Genomic DNA, 14,442 nt, shown 5'->3' with positions numbered 1-14,442 from the left:
ATGTGTTCACCTATGATTGACTGATTAGTCAAAGACACATAAAAGACTTTAATTCATAAACCCTGCTTTGCCCATGGATATAGCTTCTATTTATGTGAAGAACATGCTTTGGTCTCTTTCCTTTGGAACTGCTACCCAGGCTGAGTGCGTGTGTCACTCAGAAATGAAAAATCATCTCTTTGTAAGGGACCTGTGCCTTGCCCCACATCAATGCCTTTTGTGCAGGAAGGCATCTGCTGCGAATGCCTGAGGAAGTTTTATGCATCAAGTGCATAGAGCAGAGAGCTCTATGAAAGCCGAAGGGAAAAAAAAGGGGGGAAGTCTTTGTTTCCTTTTGTGCCCTTCATATATAAGGGAAAACAGAAAGGTGGTGTGGTTTGGTTTTTTTTTTTTTTTCCCCCAAGGTGTTCTGCTGATACTCTAGAAATCAAAAAGAGCAAATAGCTTGGCTGGGATCCCCATCCATTGGCATGCTGGATCTTTAAATGGAGAGGTGCTGAGCTGAAGGAGGAACCATGGGGATTTCTTACCAGGTGGAAGAGGTTTATTGGCTTTTAGAGAGTGTATTGCTGCCTGGGCTGTGCAGGGTATGAGATGCGACACAGGCTAGGGCACAGAGGATGTGTGAAAGATCACACCTTAATTTGTGAGGTGTAAAAATTGTTGCCTGCTTGTGAAACCAGAGGGATTTTTTGTAATAGGAGGTGTGTGGTGTGCTGTTGAGGGACATTTGAAGGAGGAGTTGAGGATTCTGCTCTGTACTTCAGTTCGAGCTGTGCGAAAATTGTCCATGTACGTGTGCTACCATCTTGCCTTTTTGGGAGTGGAAGGGACCTGCAAGAGTTAATGTTTTCCTGAGATTTCTCTCTTACTGGTATGCTGAAATATGCAGGAAGCTTTGGGTTTTGTTTTCTGGTTGTTTTTTTGTTTTTCTTTGTCTTTTCTTAGAATGAAATATTTCTTCTCTAACCTCAACCCTGAAGAGCAGTTGTGGGGAGGCAGGGGAGGGTACTGCAGTTTGGCTCTGTACCCTTTGGGCTGTTTGAATTCATTAGCTTGGGAGCCCCCACAAATGCCTCGGGCAGTGTACCTCCTTATCCACACAACTTGGGAGAATCTCTTACCACTACTGCATGCATTAGCCTTCATTAATACAATTAGCATAATAGTGATTAGGATTCATTATTCCCTACAAAAAGATAAAGCTAGTAATACGTATCTCAGAATCAAATTCCTCAGTGCCTTGTCTTGGGATTGCTTTATTTTGGAGTTGTTTGCTCTTTATAACCTTCCATCTCCTAGAAAAAAGAAAGCCACTTAATTGTAAAACTGTTTGGGTCAAAGAAATGCACTGAGATGATCTTTCACGCATGCTAAATAGGTGAATTGATCTATGGGACCCACACAGCTCAGACAGCCACTCAACAGTCGAAACTGCGAACTTCATGTTCTTCAAGCACAAAAGCTACTTAGTTTCCCCATGTTGAAGACTTTTTATAATAGCAATAAGACAACTCTAGAGAGAACCATCTAATATTAACTCCAGGGAGTAATCATCTAATCACAATCTGGGGGTGATTTGAAGCACTCATCTGGACCAAATGCCTCACAACACCCCAGGAGTGGTTTTATTGCATGATAGCAGTACCCCATTGAGCCTTATTGCTTAATTAAAAACAAATTCCCAAGTAATTTTTTTGCCTTTCCATAAAAACACAGTAGTACATAGCGTGTATAAAACATCCATTAAATGATGGTAGATGCAAATTTACATTGTGAGATACAATCCGTTTCTCTACCACTTGGGGTTGAAGTTAAATGTAAAACCATTTCCTATAATCTGTGCACTGCTGTGTTTAGAGAGGAATAAATATGGGAAAGAGAGGTTCATTGTAGGATGCCTTGTTTTTATTAAGTGATATGTTTGGTTTCCTTACAAAGGAGTTCAAATTCTCATCCATCTTGCAGACACAACAGTCAATCAACAGTGTGGCCTTTTCTGCTTCCTCCTGGAGATATCCTCAGCTTGCCATCGTTTCAGTGCAGATCTTCAATAGGAATCCTGTATTTCTTTCTGGGATTTCCATTCCTCTCTGAGCAGAGAGAGCACAAACAGTGCAGGTGATGTATTTGGGACACATCCAGCATACTATACAAGTGCTGCCCGGGTTTCCTGTGTGGGTTTTGTAGTCTAATGCAGATTAACCCTGGTAGATGCATGGTACAGCCACTTTTGGTGGTTTTGCCACACAGCTGACCTCTGCCTGCACTGGGTGCATGGCTGAGACATCTCCACCTCCTGCAGTTTGACTGGGACCACTGCCATAGCTGTGGCTCCTCTGCAAGGGACTCCGACTGCAGATGGGAAGAGTATGAAAGTCTATTTTGTTCCTGTTGATGCATGCCTCAACATTCGAACCCACAGCTCCCTTATACCTTTACAGAGTGCTTTTGTAGCCCGAAAGTGATTCCCCACAGTAGTGCTCCCCCGAGGACTTTGAGTATTGTTCACATATTACAGGCAAAGGAAGCAAATCCAAGTTTTTAAGTGATTGTCCAAAAAGCATACAGGGAGTACTAGAGACCCTGCTCAGAAATCCTGACAGCCAAAGCTGTAATTGGGATTTAGGCCACAGCACTGAAGGAAATGGGGGGGGGGGGGGGGGGAGGTTGATATGTTTTCTTCAGATTTGTCTCTCAGGGTGCCTTTAATTAATTGGTGGAGATAAGCTTGCAAGTACATTTTTTTAAATAAAAGCTGAAAATTAGTAGTAACTATTGCTCTAGTTGTTCGACATGCCAAAGCCACCTTGTGGTACCTACAGGCTCTGGACAGAGGACACTTGTGTCAATCTCACCCGCTGTGGGCTCCACTCAGTGTTAAACACACCCTTCTGTTTTTCCCCATCAAATGGTGGTTCCCCAAGGACTGGTGGGAGCTGAAGCCACATATGAATATCTACTGCTGATAGGAGGTTGCAGCATTCAGGGTTATAGAGGCAGCATGCTTTGTCTCATATTTAGATTTTGTAAAAAATATTTTGTTGTTGTTGTTTGGTGAACCACTTTGCTAGAATGTTTTGTTGACTTCATTTTTAATGTCCCGTTAGAGACATGTTAAGTGTTGTGGTGGAAGATTTGTTATAAAGAGGTTATGGCATTGTACTAAGGAAATGAAATGAGAGTAAAACTAGTTGCCTGCTTCTGCTGCCTGAGGTCAGTCTGAAAGAGTGGCAAAAAGAATAATTAAGTCTGTGTATTTGAAACAGTTCTGTAGTAACTTCAGACATTGCCAGGTCAGGAAAGGACATGAAAGGACCTGACTGTTCTTGAACAATAAACACTTTTACCTGAAAGATCTCTGCTGGCTTTATTAGGAATGCCATTATCTTGCTTTGATCTGACTCTCTAGGACTGGCTGCTCATACAGCTGACACAGAGCAAGTAGCCAACAAAGGAAGGCACTAATAGGCTTTAATATCTTTAGTGAAGAGTTTCTCTTCCCCTCAGATGTATGTCACTTTACAAAAGCTCTTTTCATCTTAATGTATCATGGAGATGGCTGTATGCAGTAGGACAAGCATACACTGTTGGCTAAGGGGCAGGGTTTAGAAGACTTGCCATCAGAATTGACAGCCCTGGCCCACCACTCAGCATGGAGCTGCTGGGGGGTCAGCAGTCCTCCTTGCCTGCCCTGCCTTTGGAGCAGCTGCCACTGGCACTGCTACAGCCTGGACGCATCTGCTTAACAGTGGGTGGGAGCTGCCCCGAGTAGGGCCTGAGGGAGCAGCCATGGTAAAGCATCTCCCCCTGTTGGGTTGGTTTTTTTTTTTTTTGGCAAGAAGGTTTTGAAGCAGAACAGGGGGGTTATTAGCCTTCAACAGAGTAAAACCAACTGTGCCCTACCGTATGGCAACCAGTCACACTGGACATCAGTGAACTCCTGGGGTGGGCAAAGGCATGCCTCGGTTATCAAATGCACGGCTTACTCTGAGTGACTGCAGCAGTGCTGAAGGGTTTGCAGAGTACAAACCTAGCCTATTCTCTCATCTGAGCACATATTTTTAAGCTTTAGGACATAGAGTAAACATGGTATTTTATCTGCATTTATTTGGCCATTTAACAAGATGAGGAGTTGAGAGTCTTAGGTTAATGGTTCTGGGACATGTATGACTTGCTTTAAGAGTATATCCTTTCATGAAGGAAATTAGAAGTGTGATATTTTAGTAGTTGGAAATGCCTGGCTTACTTTGGTTCTGTTTCCTAATTTCATTTTGACACGGTAGGCAATTCAGAAAATATATTTGCAGTAAGGAAAATTCAGTTGTTATGGAAACATCTGAGAAAGGCAGCTGACACAGGGTAAGGCATGCACCGGATTAGCAGTACACATAGACGCAGTAAAAAAGGCAAGTTCATGTAACGTAAGGGAGCAGTTTCTAGGCACTGTCTGCTTCATGGGTGTTTTTCTGTCAGAAGTTGGGGGGCGATCTCTTTAAAACTGTGAGCATGTGGCTCCATCTTCTGGTACCAAAGCAAAATGTGTTGCTCTGGGCATAGAATGAGGTGAGGAGATTTCTATAGCATTTTTATGTTAGTTGCAAGAAAAGCAACAACAAAAACAACAGCGACAATAATAAATTAAAATACCTGTGCCTCAGAGCCAAGCCATAAGATATTAATGTAGTTTTCCTGAAGCTACAAACCATTCTGCTGCGTGGGAAGAAAACTGTCTTTTGAAACATTGTCCTAGGTGTGTAGCCCCAAAAGTGGCTTGTCTTCCAAAGCACAACACTGCTGTCCTACACAAAAACAGTGTTTGATCAGAGCGCGGACCGTACCAGCAAAGCTTGATGCCTGTGTAGGTGCTAGTGTTGTTTCCTGCGTATAGCTGTAGGATGTTTTTCTTTGTTTTCCCCTCCCCAACAGTGTATTTGGCAAAGTAGGTAAAAATCATGATACATCTTCACAGAAACGCTAGCTGGGTTGAAGTAGGAAAGAACGGTTCTTTGAGGTAGACTGCCAGAAGTCAAAAGAAAATAAAGCTGTTTTATTACTTCACCAAACAGTGAATGTTGTTACAGTACATATTGCGCATGCTTAATTGAGCTTGATTACTCAATCTGTTCACCTTAGTAACTCATCTTGTTTTAAACAGAAGTCATTGTTCAAAACCAGAAGATGTTATTATTCTCTGGATAAGCCTTGGGTTTTCTAAGTAATCCTGAAGCATTGCCCCAACTTCGTTGCTTTAAACAAACTAAAAAACCAACAACACAACAAACCAGAAACAAAGGTAATTATCTTGATGTAGTGCTGACCTAAAGCTGTTGTTCACAAGTCATTGCAAATAGGAGGTATTGCACTGTAAATGCAAAATTAAAAATATGGATCATGTGTTTTGCTTGCTTTACTTCCATGTACATGTGTAAGTATGTCTTCCCCCCTGGATATTGATTCTAGGATATAAGGGACCCTATATTCTTTGTATGAAGCATTACTTTTAAGTCCAAAGTACTGCATGGCAGAACTGTGAGAATGAAGGCGAGGGAACATAAATTTAATGGCCCCACTGCTTCTGCCCATACTTGTGCCACTCTTCCACTAACACGAGTGATGAGTTACTTGCATGCAGCACTTTTCCGTGGGCCGGGTTGTGTGCGAGACCTGCTTCAAAAGAGGGTGTTCATGTCAGTCCAGCTGCTGTATGGCAGAGAATCATAGCACAAAAATCATCCCTAAAGTAAGTACTAGCCAGGGCTACTCATCATGGCCTCAGCAGCAAGGCTGTGAATCTTAATCAGAGGTAGAACTAGCCTTTACTCTTCAAGTACTCTTCCCACACAGAGGGAAGCATTTTAAGTGGCCACAGGCTTTGCTGACGTAATATGGTTGCATCTTCCATGGCTTGCATTTAGTGTTTCTAACCTGTCCCTGCAGCCAGAATGCATGAGACTTCCCTTTGGAAGGAACCTACCTGAGGTTTCCTCTTCAGGCTGCCTCTAATTCCTATCTTTTTTTTTTTTCCCCTCCCTGTATTTAACCTTCAGCTTCATCCAATTAACTTAATTGGTGTTTCCAAGCTTTAATTTCTAGGGTCTGTGGCTCTCTCCTTATCCTGTGGATTATTCTAAAGGGATCTACTTATCTTTCTGAAAGATGTCACAAGGGTAGCACCTTTCACTGACACTAACAGTAAATAAATATTACAGACCTCTTTTATTAGGAGGTACAAACCCACAACAAATCCTGCTTGGAGTGTGTTTGATAAATCAGATCTTTTGCAGACATCTGGAGATTGTGTTTGCAAATCCCCAGCCAGCTTGTTTTGTAGTCATTGTTACCATAATTCAGGTTAATGTTGTTGCCACTTTTTACTTGTTAAAACACATGTGGTGCTTTATTGCTGAAAAAAGTGGCTGCCTTGGAACAGAAGTTCTTTTAAAACCCTACTTGGAAGTTTGCTGTTTGGAGAAACAAATGTCAAATCAATTGTCCTAGCTCTGAACTGCATTCTGAAAAGGCAGCTGTGAAAAGAAATTACTTGGGCACTGTGATGGGGAGCATGTAAGAATCTAGATTGAGAATTATGTAGCAATAGAGACCTAGAATAACAAGTGGAACAAGTAAACTTTTAGCTTTTCCTGCAAAGATTAGCTTAAAAAATACTAGATCCCAAGCGAGAATGCTCATGCCAAGTTTTAAATCTCATTTGAATTTTTATAGCTGTTATAATCTCTGATATATAACCTTGGAAATAGGGTCTCGTAACAGAAATGCCGAGTCCCTTGACTATTGCATCGCAAAAAAGAGTTGCGGTAATAGGCTACAATTCTGAGACAAGTTTGCAAGGCTGGCTTATGTCTGCATATCATCACTCAAATGGGTCTAAGCTGGGCTCTTCACATTATTTGAAGGTATTTTGGGTACATGAGCAGCCGTATGCAGCTGTTCCAGTACTGTCAGCCTTCTAAGTATAACAGGCACAATCCAGCATATCCTTCTCCATTGAAATGTTGCCACAGGGAGAGGCTTGGAGCTTGGACATGCTGTCATGAAAAGTAGAGCTTATTTTCTTTTTTCCTGTCCTTGTTCTTCTGTATTTCTGTGCAGAAGAAATGGAAGTTCCCAAGGAGCCTGGGCTGCAGAAGGATTGCACGTGCCAGTGCTCTTTTCCCTCTCATTATCATACGCTTGCAATCAAACTCTAATTTTTGAAATAAAAAACCTGCAGGATTCTTTATTGGGACTATTAAACCTTCAATCTTCATTATTTAGGATGGCTACTTACCTTTTACTCAATGAAGCCATAATGCAACTGCTCCTATAAAAACTATTGAAATGGCTACTGTGGCAGTAAGTAGATTTTCCTCCGTGTAAAATAATCCTGTGTGAGTGAGACATAACTATCATTTACATTAATTAGGCAGCCGTATAATGGGGTGTTCAATAGCTATTACATCATTTAAATTCTTCAGTGAGCACCCCAGCCACCCAAGAACTATCCAGCTGAACATTTCTGTGTCCATAATTTTGAAATAATCCTTTAGAGGAAGAATATGCATGGCAGAGTGTTGCAGACAATTTCACCGAAAAACATCCATTTTATTCAGATTTATGGGATTATTTTAACATTTACAAGAAGTGCATAATCCTATTTTTCCTCTCTCCCAGAATAACAGTGCCATTAAGTGGAGTCCATTTTGGGGCTGATACTGTGTGTACACTAGAGGATGGCCAAGGAGCTTGTAGTCAGCAGTCTGCATTGGCAGCTGGACTCACATACACAAAAAGCATGTTTCCCTAAACATTCTGTTACAAGCCTGAGGCCCGGGAGCCATGTGGCTCAGCTGAGAAGCCCTGCCTCACAGACAAGTGAGTGCAGTGCTGCTTGAGGTTTTGTTTTTGAAGTCTTAACTTTTCCCTTTAACAAGCACATGAGGACTTTAGCATTTATATTCAATTTTGGTTATTGATTTTAAATTTGTGAGGTCAAGCCTTGGCATTTCTGGTAATATCATACTTCCCAGAAACTATTATATGAATATTATAATTAATGTTCTAACTATATTTTTTTTGGTGTACTTTAATATTAGTGTCTCAGTCAAAAGTATGCACATATGTCATGAGGCTAGGAGCTCATTCTGAGATCTTAAAGAAATAAGGCTGAATTTAGTAAGTAATACACCAGGAAGAGATTTCTGTTAACGGGCCTGTAGTGCAAATCTTTAACATGCTGTTCAGCTGCCTATAGAAGGTGATGGTTATTAGAAGATTGGTCAGTGCCTGAAAGTATATGAAAATAACATGTTTTAAATCAGTGTTGTTTGGCAATAGTTAGGTGCTATGGGAATACTTCCTAGCAGAATGAAAAAAAGTAATAGCCTCAAAATAGGCGGGGGAGCAGGGCAGGATAGACCGTAAAGTTTAGGTTGTACCTTTTCCTTCAGCATTCTGGTTCAAAGCTATCAGTTATGTTATTTTAGTCAATCCTATACTCAATTTTTTTCTCTTAATAGTTATAAGGTATTGTACCTTATCTGACTAATACAATAATAGAAAGCAGCAGAAAGCTGTCTTAACAGGGAGAGCTCTTAATTCAGTATTAAATGTTGCTAGGTTCTCTGTAGTTCTCCGTAATCCCTATCCAACAGGCAGAGTGTGCAGAGCTATGTGTCAAAACCTGTCTGTAGGTAGAGCACCAGGTACTGTTTGTTCTGCAGCCCAGGAGGTTTGCATTTGCCAGATGTAACTGCTCCTCTCAGCAGTAGCGGATGCTTGATCCTCTGTTTTTCACATTTTCTCGTTAATTTAATTAAACCAGTACACTGAGGGAGATTGCTGCCTTACCAAAAGAATATATTTTCATCACATGCTGTGGGGAGGGTGACTCAGATTTGGAGTTAGTTACCATAGGAGTGACAGAATTAAGGAAGGGGAGTGTGAGACAAAGGTGTGTTAAACCTCCATGAAATTCCATGGAATCGGCCATTGTCGACGTATAATTTGACCTGGTACATAGGACCATGGTCTGGTGAATGTTGTAGCATGGCAAACTTTGTAAATCCAGTTTTTATTTGTCTAACAAGATGAATGAAGGTGAGCATTTGTTATATAGGTCAACTAATGTGCTTTACTCACCAAGGTCCTGCATGCTAACGAGCTCACCTTGGGTGCAAGAAGGCAGTACAGCTGGGGTAAGAGGCACAGCTGACAAAGGTTAGCCTTTCAAAGCACTCAGGCCTTTTCCATGTCAAGAGAGCTTGTTTGGAATTTTGGTGTTGCTAAAGAGGCCAGTTGGGCATTTGCCTCAGCTGTGATGGTACAGGAGACTGGCCTGATATAGCTGTTGCGGGGTGTTGGGGACCTTCTGTCCTGCTGATGCTGTTCAGATCTCGTGGTGTATAGGCTGAAGAAGATGGGGCTGTTGGAACCAGAAAGGAGAGCTCATGGATTGCTGAAGCTTTGTACTTGCATCATCTATGGTAAGGATGCTGCGGAGGCAAAGGGAGATTAATTAAGGAAATTGTAGTGTGTCCTGAGGGAGGAGTGATGAACAGCAGGAGCTGGGAATTAGCTGTTTGGTGGCCTTTAGTATGAAGGTGTTGGTGACTGCAGCGGGAATGATAAGGTGACCAGAACTTTTTGTTAGTTAAAAAACCTGTCTGCATATGTTTTGGGGACTTGTAACTGGGGAACGACCATGCGTAACTGCTCTGGTAAACGGCTGAGGAATTGCCCTGTTTAGGTAAAAGCAGCGCTGCCCTGGTTTTGAGAAGGTGCCGCTCCTGTCCCTGAAAACATGCTGCTGATGCAGAGGAGCAAGATGGTGTCTCGGGTCTGATGCAGTACAGTGGGTCCTGCCTGACATTACAGCTGTGTTTTAAGTGAATTTTAAAAGAAGGAGGTGTATAAAAAATAAGTGAACTGTTCTGGTTATAGGAGGCAAAGGATGCTATATAAGGAAGGAGTTATAAGCAAAGATGTAAGTTAATTGATGGCAAACCCGCTAGTAGCTCTGCGGTGTGTTCTGGCTCTTTGGCACGTGTGCACCAACAGAAACACTTGGCAGAGTGTGGGCCTGGGCTGCTGCAAGAGCTCTGTCGCAAGCTCAGCATCTCCCAGTCATGCTGTTGAATGCCCAAGGACACGATTTTTCCTTGGAAACTGAAAAATTTTGATAATTTTTAGGTGGTATGCTGTGGCTTTTATTCATTTCTTAAGGACTGCTTCATACTTGTTTGTAGAATGTTAAAGGTTATTTCTAAATCTTTTTATAAAAGCTTTAAAAATACCAGAAGTAAAGAAAAAGTGCCAATGTGGAGAAGGATGAGTAGCCCTGGTTGGTTAGGGTGTGACACGTGCAGCCTGTAGCAAAACCAAGTATCTTTTTCCCTAGAAAAGTGGAAGCCTGCAGACGATGCACAGAATTACCAGTGTCGCACCAATGGATACCTGCAGCTTTTCTCTGCAGGATTTGTTTCCCCTACCAAACCGATTGTCCTTCCCTTTGTTATTCTGTCTGAGCTCTGACTTGCTCTGTTTCTTCTTTTATACTCTTTCTCACCCCATGCCGTTTTTTGGTCTCTTTCTGTTAGGAAATACCACCAATGTTTCCAGTCAAGGTTTCTAAACCTATGATTTGCATATTATGGTGAAAATAACTAAGCCAGGTTTGCTTATCTTTTATGTACGCACGCTGGAACAAGAAGCTTCCTTTTCCAGATCCTACCAGCCTGGCATAGCCATAGCCAGCCCTTTTCCAGTTCAACAGGGGCATTGTTCTAGTAAAAAATACTAGTCGCCCTTGCCAGGGCTTCTCCTTTGCAAAATGCAGCTGGTTATTAAGGGCTATGTGTTACTGTTCCAAATTATTTTAAGGTTTGTTTAACAGGAGTTGCTTGGTCAAAGGTTGCAAGAGGCTTAGAAATTATTTCTAACCTCTTGCATTGACACAAGTCCTCCCAGATCTGAAATACTAAAATGGACAAAGAGAGTCTGCCAGAGGGGTGAACTTGTCCAAGACTTGAGAATTAATTAAAAAAGGCTCTGGTCCAGATTGGAATTTTATGCTCTCTTGTGCTTCTCTAAAACATTGGGTGACTTGAATATATAGAGTTAACATCAGCTACATGTTGCTGTGATTTCAGTGATTTAATGAGTTTCACAAGGAGAGTCCCAGGATGTTTTTGGGGGTTTCCATTGTATCACTGTGTAATCCATCTTTTAGAGGCAGTATAATAAAACCCTTCAAATAGAAAATTCTGTGTGTTTTCTTGGATGCAACTTGGCTTTAATTTCAAGCATTTCCTGCAATGAATTATTTTAAGGTTTCAAATGGAAATTATGGGGTGTTTTTGTTTGTTTTCCCGTTCTTGCTTAAATGTGCAAAATTCAGTAACTGGATTGTTTATAGTTGTTTCAGTTCAGATTGGTTATAAATATATATATATGTATACACATAGTAATAGGAAAGCAGAAGTGTGTTTAATGTAGTGAGACAGTATATTGTTCATTATTATTCATTATTCCCTGGTTAGCCTTTTCTTTAGTGAGAGTTTAGGTATAAAAATCATAACTAATAACATGTCTCTGCTGCATGCAATTCAGAGTTGAACGTAGAAAGGAAGAGGCATATTAGAGACAGCTGTGATTAGTTCTCCAATTTTCTAATATTAAATCCATTAAGTATTTACTGTCTCAGCTAATGAAGAGATGGGGAATGGTCATGAATCAGCAGGGGAGGATTGGTGCAGTCATTTTCACTTTACTGAGTTTCTAAGGAAGTTCCTTCACGAGCAATGGGTAGTTTAATGTGTTCTAGTGAAAGATGAACACAGAGCTGCGTTCTGGAGAAAGCAGATGGGACGGGGGCTTAGTTCAAGGAACCGATGGGTAGACGGTGATACCAATGGTCTGCGGGAGTGATTTATGGGGGCTGTTTGGAACACCTCACTGAGTCATTACAAAAAGGCCTCTTCAGGTGATTTACCAACTGCAGTAAAGGTGCCTTCAACGTGTTGGCTGTTCAGCTCTCGTTATTCTTCATTTGTCATCTGTCTTTATGTGCTACTAGCTTGTGATTACCTTGAGGAGACCTTTGAACATCTTTTCGGCACTCTTCACTGTAAATAATGAATGCCTTCCTATTATTTATCGAAAGGGACTGCTAGGTAGCGTTTGTCTTTTGGTTGCTGAAATAGTTTAAAAAATGGAAATGCCAGTAGCTATGGGAAGTTGTATTGTGTTCATCTACGTGTCCATATGGCAGAATATGGTATGTCCTTCACAGCACAACGGAACGTGATTGTGCCCAATTCCAATTTGTATGGCATTCCCATTAATGATGTCTGTTTAAGACATCCATTAAAGGCCCTTAATGTTAATTAACTGGACTATGCCAATAAAGTTCTATTAGCTTCCCCCTTTTAATTTAACATTATAGGCATTTAACAGATGTCTTAATTAGATGTTACACTGAGCAAAGCTATGAGCAAAATTAAAATTAGGTCGTTGTCCTGAAAGGAAAGTTTCTGCTATGATTTATGCTTTCTACCACTTTGTTTTTCCTTCTGACCTCTTGCAGGAAAACAAGGGATTTAATTTCGGAGAACGTTAGGAGTAATGGGTACTAGGTAGAATAACAACTTGGGTCTAACAACTTTAACACATATTGTTCTTACTTCACAGATGTAAATTCACTGAAAAAAGCTTCTACTCTTTGGCACTTTCAAGTGTGTTTATCTGTATTTTCAAAAGCTTTCCCAGTGTTTCTTTCTCCTAGTTTCCTATTGGTATTTTCCTCTATAAAATATAAATTTCTAGCAAAACCACTGTCTGTTTTCCCTATCTCAAAGGCAGTACTTCATATAATTGCAACAAAGATTTATTTCCATACAGACTACTTTATTTCCTGACTTCAAAGGGGGAAGAGAAGCAGTCTGTTCTTGAAAACCAGTATTGCCCATGCTGTGATTTCAACTGATCAGTCTGGTTCAGTGATGCTGAATCTGGTTTGTGTCTGAGGGATATGCCAGGGAGATGCAGCTCTCCTGTAACCTCTCTCAGCAACAGGTCCAGAAAGGAACTGGGAACTTTGGAGGCCAACTGACTTGAGGGCTGACTGGCACAGTTAGTGTTTTCATAGGACTGGGGAGATTTGGAGGTGGTGATGATCTTTGGCTTTCTCACGGCTGATAAATGGCTTGTGCTCTGCAGTGCAGTTAAGAGCTCTAGCTGGAGCTGTCCTCCTGAACCCAGCATGAGGCTTTGGTGTGTAGTGTATGTGAGAAACAGCTATGTTCTCTTTAAAGAAATGACGCTGGTTGGCTACAAATGTTTGAATGGTGGCAGGTAAAAACACCTTCCTCCTAGATACAGGTCTTTCATTTGATCCTGAAATTGACTTGGTGATTTAAATTGAAAGCTTCAGAAAGCTACCTCTATAACATAAACACCATAGAGGCTCTTTTACAACAGAAAAATGTGAAGTGACCTAAACACGTGGGTCACTTCCACCTCCCAAACAAGTCAAACCAGCCTAGTAATGAGAGATTATAATCTGGATAATCAAAAAAGGATCTGGAAGTATAGGGGGAGGGGGGGTAGAAAAAAAGAGATTAAAAGGGGCTGAGGATACGTGAAGCACACGTACTCAATGCTGAACAAGTCTCCACTGGTGTGAGTATGGGGTCTCCATTACCACCACTGTTGCAGACTGCTGCAAAAAGCAAATATTTAGAAAAGGTTTAAACACTAGAAGCTTCTTTACAAGTGTTGCTTTATTATGGGTGATTGGTGAGTTTAGAAGACTTATGCTATAAAAGTACCTGACTGCTTGTGTTCCAGTGATACAGTGCTCACAAACAAGTGATATAAATTGCCATCCATGCTAACCTTTTTTAAGATTGTATGTAACGTGTACCTTTTAATAAGGGTATTTTTTAAATGTATAACATAGACACCATGTCTAAATATATATGAAAACAGGCTACAGTAAAGCTCTATAAATAGAGGTTAAATATTCATAAAGCAATTTTGTGGGTAATTGAAGATTGGGGGTCACTTCCATCTTCGAATTTCTAGCTTCAAGTGCTTCCCTGTTATGTGATGTGTTCCCTGCACTCTGGCATGACAATATATATTTACTAATACAGACGTATCTGATTTTAAGATTAAAGTAGTATGTTGCTAGTAAGCCCCTGGTAAGCAAACAGCTTGCAGGGTGGCATTACATGTTTAGTATGTTTATGTTCTTGTTCATATACATGTTATCTGTAACAATATTAACCACAGGGAAGGAAATACTCAAGGTAAAACCAATCAGTTGTAACAACTTACTTGCATATGCTTGCACCAAGCAAAGATGTTGATGTTGGCCCAAGAATGATTATAAAAGAGCAGTTGTTGCCTACAGTCTCATCGTAAGCATGTAATAGGCAG

Source organism: Accipiter gentilis, chromosome 7 (genome assembly GCF_929443795.1).
Source record: "Accipiter gentilis chromosome 7, bAccGen1.1, whole genome shotgun sequence".
NCBI lineage: Eukaryota > Metazoa > Chordata > Aves > Accipitriformes > Accipitridae > Astur > Astur gentilis.
The sequence above is the reverse complement of the archived record's forward strand: the minus strand, read 5'-3'. Positions refer to the sequence as shown.